This window comes from Schistocerca cancellata, chromosome 1 (assembly GCF_023864275.1).
Source record: "Schistocerca cancellata isolate TAMUIC-IGC-003103 chromosome 1, iqSchCanc2.1, whole genome shotgun sequence".
Classification (NCBI taxonomy): Eukaryota; Metazoa; Arthropoda; class Insecta; order Orthoptera; family Acrididae; genus Schistocerca; species Schistocerca cancellata.
In genome coordinates, this window is record NC_064626.1 from 329,966,326 (window position 1) to 329,974,783 (window position 8,458).

The 8,458-nt window shown below is 47.4% G+C and overlaps 1 non-coding gene across 1 annotated transcript; it reads left to right on the forward strand.

The window, feature by feature from the left end:
* Nucleotides 1–8,019: 8,019 nt before the first annotated feature.
* Nucleotides 8,020–8,103, forward strand: Trnap-ugg (transfer RNA proline (anticodon UGG)). The gene has a single exon. It is a non-coding gene; the product is annotated as a tRNA-Pro (tRNA).
* Nucleotides 8,104–8,458: the final 355 nt, after the last annotated feature.

An 8,458-nucleotide genomic window follows, 5' to 3' on the forward strand; every position in this document is an offset into this window, starting at 1 on the left:
AATTTCATTCTAGAAACATCCCCCAGGCTGTGGCTAAGCCATGTCTCCGCAATATCCTTTCTTTCAGGAGTGCTAGTTCTGCAAGGTTCGCAGGACAGCTTCTGTAAAGTTTGGAAGGTAGGAGACGAGGTACTGGCAGAAGTAAAGCTGTGAGGACGGGGCGTGAGTCGTGCTTGAATAGCTCATTGGTAGAGCACTTGCCCGCGAAAGGCATAGGTCAATAGTTCGAATCTCGGTCCGGCACACAGTTTTAATCTGCCAGGAAGTTTCAGTTGGAGACTGATTCGAACGACTTCATTTACCAACAGGTTGGGGCAACGCCACACTGGCATCTGTAAATGCAGGAATTTTTAAATCAAAGGGTTACTGAACGAGGATTCGGTAGCACTGGACCAAATGATTCGGCCTTATATTACTGACATTCAAGGTTACCGGACCTGACTGTATGTGACTATTTCTTGAGGGGGTTTATAAAAACTCTGTTTATGTGCCTCCGTTACCAACAACAATGAATGAACTGGGGCATCGCATAACAGTAGCTGTGAAAGCTGTAACTGAAGACATGCTCGTTTTTAATACCGCGTTGACATATGCCGTGCATCTCAGTGTGGGATATTGAACACCTAGGAAAATTAACCTGAGTCGTCATCAAAAAACTAAATTCATTGTATATGCTATTAGTTTTAAAAATATATGCAAGCCAAATCGGACTATTCTTTTTGATACACCTTGTATAGTTGCATCTTTGTAATGCCAGGCTTGGCAAGAAGTTTAGGGTTCACTGTTCTGTGAATGACGAGTCACTAGACACGGACTACATGCTCTCGACACACCTCTTCCAGAAACCGTCCTGGCATTCACCTTAAATGATTTCGGTAAATACTGAATCTGGATAGCGGGACGGGGACTTTAACAACGTCAATTTCGGTGTTTTGATGACGATGATGAGTGATACTGACCACGGACGATAGCAGTGAAGAAAATGGTGCCAGCCAGCAGCTTTGTCAGCTCTCGGCTTACAAACGTTTACAGACTGTGGAGGCTGACGGGTAGGAGGGCCAGTCAGGGCCTGTTGCTGCTGCGTGCCTCTAAGCGGCTTAGGCCGGCCGTGACCGGCGCTGGGCGGCGCTCACCGTCTCATTACCAGGCCAGCCTGCCTGGGCGGCGCTAACTGAAATTCGAACCACGGCGACCCGGCGCGCCGCCAAATTGCCCCCCGCGCTGGCCCTGCCCTCTCTTCTCTGTCCTCTCCTCTATTAAGGGCGGCGCCGACTCCCCCCTCCCCCTTCCCAACGCTCGTCCCACCGCCGCTCACTGGCGCAGCCCGCTTAAGCCGCCCACCAGCCGGATAATGACTAAGCTTTAACTTGCTCGCTTTCCCGCGCTGATGAAGGCGGCTCTGTCTTCTGCCTGTTAATGACCGAAGTAACTCGTTTGCGAGACTTGTTTCGATAACCCGGGGGAAAGGGTTCATTTATTCAGGGTAGGCGCGCTGTTGTATTGCGGGACATTCTGCTCAATTGGCTGCAGTTTCCTTATTGCTCCTCAGTCGAACTTCCCTCAGCCATTTCTAACGCAGAATCTGAAGAGTAGACAATAAGTATGCTTGGTGCGAAGTTAAAAACTCTTCGAGTGGTGGTTGGAAATAAAGCCTCCTATTCGTTATATTGTAAAATGTTGTAAAGTCACAACAAGAGGGTGTGTTATAGTATACTTCTCGCGTGTTTAAAAATACGAGGAGGATTTTGTAAATTTCCGTGAAAGAAAAAAACATTTTTGTTGTGACTGGTTTACAGAGATATAGTGACTATATTGAACAGTAGTGAGCTGAGCCGTGGTAAAAAAAAAAAATTGCTGTTTGAAGAGCGCGCGCAGAGCGTTGTGTGAAGCAGTCGCCCTCCATTTCTGGCGGCGGCGCCGCTGTGGCAATCTCAGCTTTGGTATCTCCCTCTCATGGGAAAGGGAACGGTTGCCTGTTCACGCGTCCGCAGCTCGTGGTCGTGCGGTCGCGTTCTCGCTTCCCACGCCCGGGTTCGATTCCCGGCGTGGTCAGGGATCTTCTCTGCCTCGTGATGACTGGGTGTTGTGTGCTGTCCTTAGGTTAGTTAGGTTTAAGTAGTTCTAAGTTCTAGGGGACTGATGACCATAGATGTTAAGTCCCATAGTGCTCAGAGCCATTTGAACCATTTAGCCTGTTCACGTGCACTTAAGAGGCGTTACCAGCTCGGCTGCTGGTCAGTCGGAGTGAGGCTAGGTCAGTCTCGCGTCACCAGTTGCTGGTCGGTCTCTCGTTCGCATTTGTGCGGCAGTGCAAGTGCAAGTATGTCTGTAGTTTGGATCAAACTTTAAGCCAGAAAATGAGAGTCTTGCCACTCCGCCAGTAACAGACTCTGCGCGTTAGGCCGCCAGTCTGCTCGAGTTGCTCGGGCAACGGTCATTGGCGGTTGGATCGGTCGGTTGGTCAGTCGCGCACTGAGACACGAGATGACTTGTCCACCTTGAGCGTCGGCGCATGTGAGGTCCCCATGTGAGTCCAGTGGGCGGCGCCGTATTGAAAGGGGTAGTGGCTTCGCGGTTGACACGAGAGCAACAGGAGTGAAACCACGACATCGGGCTGGCCGGGGCGAGCTGCGACGCCATGAGACGAGAGATCGGCGCGCCTTCCTGCGTCCGTTGAAGCGGCTGGCAGAGGACGGTTCGGGAGAGCGTTGGGGAAGCTGCGCCAGGTCTTCGCCAGAAATCGAAGTTTATTAGAAGTTAAGTGATTGGAGATATTTTGTTTCATTTACTTGTTAAATTCTACTTGTTTTCTTGGTGAGGTCAGCAGCCGCTTTGTTTTGGGGTCCCCCCACCATTCTTCTCCGGTTGCCCACCCGCGGGAAAGTGGTTATTTGTGAATCGGATGGTGCGTTTTTCCCTTGTGGAGTTGGGGAGGGTTAGAGCAATCTGCGGTTCGGGTTGTTCAGTAATCCCCCTGTCAATCTGCCATACGTTAATAGCTGCCTCTGTCATGTTTGTCGGATTCAGTGTTAGCGAATTTATAGAGTTAAGGTGTAAAGGCCGAATTCCTGAAATATGTTTCTATCTTGCCTATCATCTTGCGAGGCGGTATATGTGTAATGTAGAGCTTGTTGTACATTTTATGTAAGTCTGAATTTCATGGGTTTTATTTAAATAGTCATTTTTATAAAGTTGCCAATCTTCCACCGTAAGAGTCCTTTTAAAAACAAATTGCACTTTCGGTGGCAAATAATTTCTTAGTGTGAGTGTTTGTACCATTTCCATCCCTCTTACAGGGTGCATAGTTAATGTGTTTGTGTGAGTTGTTGCCGGCCGGTGTGGCCGTGCGGTTAAAGGCGCTTCAGTCTGGAACCGCGTGACCGCTACGGTCGCAGGTTCGAATCCTGCCTCGGGCATGGATGTGTGTGATGTCCTTAGGTTAGTTAGGTTTAATTAGTTCTAAGTTCTAGGCGACTGATGACCTCAGAAGTTAAGTCGCATAGTGCTCAGAGCCATTTTTGTGTGAGTTGTCGAAATTTTTGGTTTAAAGTAATCTGGTGTGTTGTAGATTTTCACCCGTGTAGACTTTCAGAGGTTGTAGTGAGCGGTCGTGACTATGGCCGTGTTGAAAGGGAGCGGCAAGCTTCTCAGGCGGAGGCTCATACTGTCAATATTGTTCTTTCTGCCTCTAAATAAAATTGTAACTTGATATTTCGAGGGTGATTTTCTGCTTATAAATTTTAAATCTGTTTTTGAAAAGGCTTTTATGAATAAAATTCCCATTTGTTAAAGGTAATTTCATTTTCATCAGTTACTCCCTGGCAACTACTTTCGAGCTCACCTAGTATGATTAAATGTGTTAATGTTCTTGATGAATCGCTAGTAAATAAAGTAAATTATTTAAGAAAAGATTTTGAAAGTAAATTCACGGTTCATGAGCATTCATTAAAAGTCATTTCGTTTCCCATAATAACGTGTAACTCACTTTTTCTAGTCCTCTTAATCCTCTGGTACAAGGAAGCGCTTCAGCTTCTTTTAAAAAAGAACAGCACGTTCAATTTGTTCCCAAGGCGGACGGCAGCAGTGCAGAAGCAGTTTGTGGACGTTTCCATTTTATAGGTGGGCATAGATAAGGTAATACTTCAGTGAAACGTTATGTTTCGACCACGATGAGATGACAAGCAGTTGAGCCGTCATCAGATTGCCTTGTTATGCGCCAAATTTTTTCGTCATGCGAAATCAGTGAAAACATGTTTTACGTTTCATCTGATAGCTCCGCCAGCTAATCTAATTGAAAACGTGTTTTGTTTCTCATCAGATTCCTTCATTAGCGAAGTGAAGGCGTGCTTCTACGCTTCGTCGGAAGGCTTCGTCATGCAGTTGGGTGAAGACTTGTTTTACGATCCCGATTAGTCAACTGTTAGCTAACGATCGTATGAAAGACATCATTCAGGCATGCACTGTGGTTCAGAAGCGTACACACTGCGGATCAGATGCTCCGCTTTCGGTCACACAAAGCTGTTTACCCTATGGCTTCCATGTAGAATCATATCCAGCGGCTGAAAGTTCCAAGGATCGTATGAAGAATTTGAACAATGTAGAGTGTACAGGTCTTTGCTGAGGCCGTTTGAATTCGTTAATGTGTCGACTACGACCGGAAATGGGTAAAACTGCATTTCATAACATTATTAAGCATTTTTGTTTGAAAGGCTGGACTGCCGCACAGATCAAAACAGAACTAGATGAAATTCACACGGACTCTGCTCCATCACCGATGTCCATTTACTTTTGAATAGATGAAACGTGGCTGGACAAGTACCGAAGCGAAGCATGCTGCGGCCGTCCATTTGAGGTCGCCACAAAGGGAACCATTGAGAAAATCCGTGATGTGATAATGGAAGACCGCCAATAATAATAATAATAATAATAATAATAATAATAAATGTTCAAATGTGTGTGAAATCCTATGGGACTTAACTGCTAAGGTCATCAGTCCCTAAGCTTACACACTACTTAACCTAAATTATCCGAAAGACCAACACATACACCCGTGCCCGAGGGAGGACTCGAACCTCCGCCGGGACCAGCCGCACAGTCCATGACTGCAGCGCCTCAGACCGCTCGGCTAATACCGCGCGGCCCGAATAAAAATTCCTCCGACTGCGGAAATTGTACGCATCTCAGCTGAGTGAGTGCATAATTTCCTGAACGGAGAACTGGCTTTGAACAAGCTATGTGCGAGGAGAGTGTTGCGTCTGCTCGGAATCGGCCAAAAGCGCATCCTGCACAACATTTTAACTTAATGTCTGACGATGTTTAATCACAATCCACAATACTTGTGGCGTCGCTTTGTGATGCTGATGAAGCGTGCATCTATCATTGCACAGCAGTCAAAACAATGGACAGAATCTGGCGAAAGTGCACCAAGGAATGCTAAGAACATTTTATTAGTTGGTAAGGTGAGGGCAACTATTTTTTGGGATTCGCAAGGAATAATCATAGATTTGTTACAACGCCCGAGTTCAAGGATTGTAATATGCCAAAACGACCGAGAGGCATGGTTTGGGTGAGAGGGATGGCTCACGCCGAAGCGTGCAGTGAAACACAAGCAAGTGTGTCATTGGCTTCATTACATCGAAGGTAAACAGCGCGTCTTCTATTGAACTCGGCGATGGCGCAGCCGGTCAGCGCCAACGCGAATGCCGGAATCTGCAACGTCGGCATCCGGTTGCCCAGTCTTGCGAACAAAGCGCTCCTATTCACGCCGCATGCGTTATCTCGTCCTGGTAGCCCGGAAAACGGCTGACTGCTCCCTCAAGCACGACTCATGGATCCCGTGTAGAGCTCCTAAGGGAAACAGCTGACCGCCATCGTTGTAGTGAGCCTTAGCAGTCCCGCAGACAGCACTGCACTTGGGAGGCAAGTTCACGCCCCGGCCACGCCCCTTCGGACGGTAGCCTCCCAGAGAGCGGATGCTAGCAGCCTTCTTGCTCCCCACGCCGGTGTAGCTCAAAGGTTCGACGCGCTCAGCCACAGCAACGACGCGTCCGTGCAGCGGAGGTAGAGATAGCTTCAGCGGGCAGGTTAGCCGTCGACATCCACCGAGCGAGGTGGCGCAATTGTTCGCACACTGGACTCCTATTGGGGAGGACGACGGTTCAAACCTGCGTCCGGCCATCCTGATTTAGGTTTTCTATGATTTCCCTAAATCGCTTCAGGCAAATGCCGGGCTGGTTCCTTTGAAAAGGCACGGCCGACTTCCTTCCCCATCCTTCCCTAACCCGATGGGACCGACGACCTCGTTGTTTGGTCCCCTCCCTTGAATCAACCAACCAGCCGTCGATATCCATTACCAAAAGGTCGTTGTGACTGGCCTACAACTTAAACAACCGTCATTCTCCCCGGGTTTTAGACGCAGACAGAAGGGCGGGACTACTGCTTGCTTCGAGTCTCCGGGCTCGCTTATTAATACATCTTTCCCCTACGCCTCTGACGCAGCTCCTCTGGAAGGGACACCTGGAGTACTCTTTGATAGTTGCAACGTTAGCTTTCCTCAGCCCGGTTCGGCCCCTACACACTAGGCGCTGTTGTAACTGCAACGTATGCGTTCTTCACAGCACTTCGGAGCCTTGTGCTGGCCTGACTACATCACTTTTGTGTACAGTGCCCGCCGGGCCGTGCCTTATAGCGTGCGAGCGGTGTCGTAAACCTGCCTCGCAGACTCCCTTGCAAAGTACCAACATCGTCCGCGCCCGCCATCCGGAGTGCCAATCGGTCCCGTAACTAATGCCTTCCTGCCATAGCTGCGTGAAATTTCGAAGAATTCCCCAAATGCACACCTGTACTTATTCTTGGAGCAGCAGATTACTTGGGAAAGGCAGAACCATAATTGTGAGCTATTATACTGCATTAGTGCATCGTTTGAAACTTGCGTTGGCTGAAAAAAGACGAAAGCTGGTACACAAAACTGCTTTCTTACCAGAATAATCCCACACATGAGCTACAAAAATGGCGGAATTGTATGAACTGGCACTGAAATGATTCCTCCTCCACCCTATTGACCATACGTATCAGAGCTTAACTTCTTCCCGTTCCCTAACTTGAAACTTTTGCTTGCTGGGAAGAAACTTCTCCAAAGGAGAAAGTGATAGTTACAATCAACAAGTATTTTCCTGAGTCTGATGGAACCTAATTTCCAGTTGGGATGAATATGAGAAATGAATGTGTTGAACAAGACGTAAGATGTTTACGAAACAAACATTTCTTCTTTTTTTTATCGGGCTTATCAAACACAGAGCTCCACTTTTATTTTTTTATTTTTTCTATGAGATCTTCACTTTTCTTTTCAATTATTGTGTGTTTTATTATTTTCAACAACTTAGACGCATGATTTGTTAAGCAGATTGTTCGATAGTTTCGTTTCCCCGAAAGTCAGATGGTATATCATATATATACATATGGTATACATATACATATGGTATATCATATATATATACATTCTAAAAACAAAAGTGAGTAGTCGTTTTGTAGCCACTTCCCCCAATGATTTCAGGAATTCTGTTGGAATGTTATCTATCTCAGTTGCCTTATTCGATCTTAAGTCTTCCAAAGCTCTTTTAACTTCTGATTCTAGTAGTGGATCCCCTACCTCTTCGACATTGACTCCTGTTTATTCTTCTATTACGATATGAGACGCCCTCAGTGTTCTCTTTCCACGCATCCGCTCTCTCCTGCTTCCTGAAACGACCATGCCTCAGGCGAAACCCTGTCTCAGACGAACAGCGAAACACTGTTACAAACATTGAATGCTGTGGTTGTTGTCTGCGAGCCAGGCGAAGTGGCCGCGCGGTTCTAGGCGCTACAGTCTGGAGCCGCGCGACCGCTACGGTCGCAGCTTTTAATCCTGCCTCGGGCATGAATGTGTGTGATGTCCCTAGGTTAGGTAGTTTTAAGTAGTTCTAAGTTCTAGGGGACTGATGACCTCAGCAGTTAAGTCCCATAGTGCTCAGAGCCAGACCGGCCCGAGTGGCCGAGCGGTTCTAGGCGCTACAGTTTGGAACCGCTCGATCGCTACGGTCGCAGGTTCGAATCCTGCCTCGGGCATGGATGTGTGTGATGTCCTTAGGTTAGTTAGGTTTAAGTAGTTCTAAGTTCTAGGGGACTGTTGACCTCAGCAGTTAAGTCCCATAGTGCTCAGAGCCATTTGAACCATTTTTGCTCAGAGCCATTTGAACAATTTTTGTTGTCTGCGAGGATAAGTCTCCTGACACAGCCTTGCTGCCCGCTGTCCGTTGCCATTCACATTTCCGAAAGTAAATACCATGTCGGCAAGGTCTCGATTCAAATACGGAACCATTGTGTACAACGCTTTATAACACCTACTAAAAGGTGAGTCAGCAAGAGAAGTGAATTGGACACAACATTACTAATTACTACAGCAGGAAATGGCGCTAGGCAT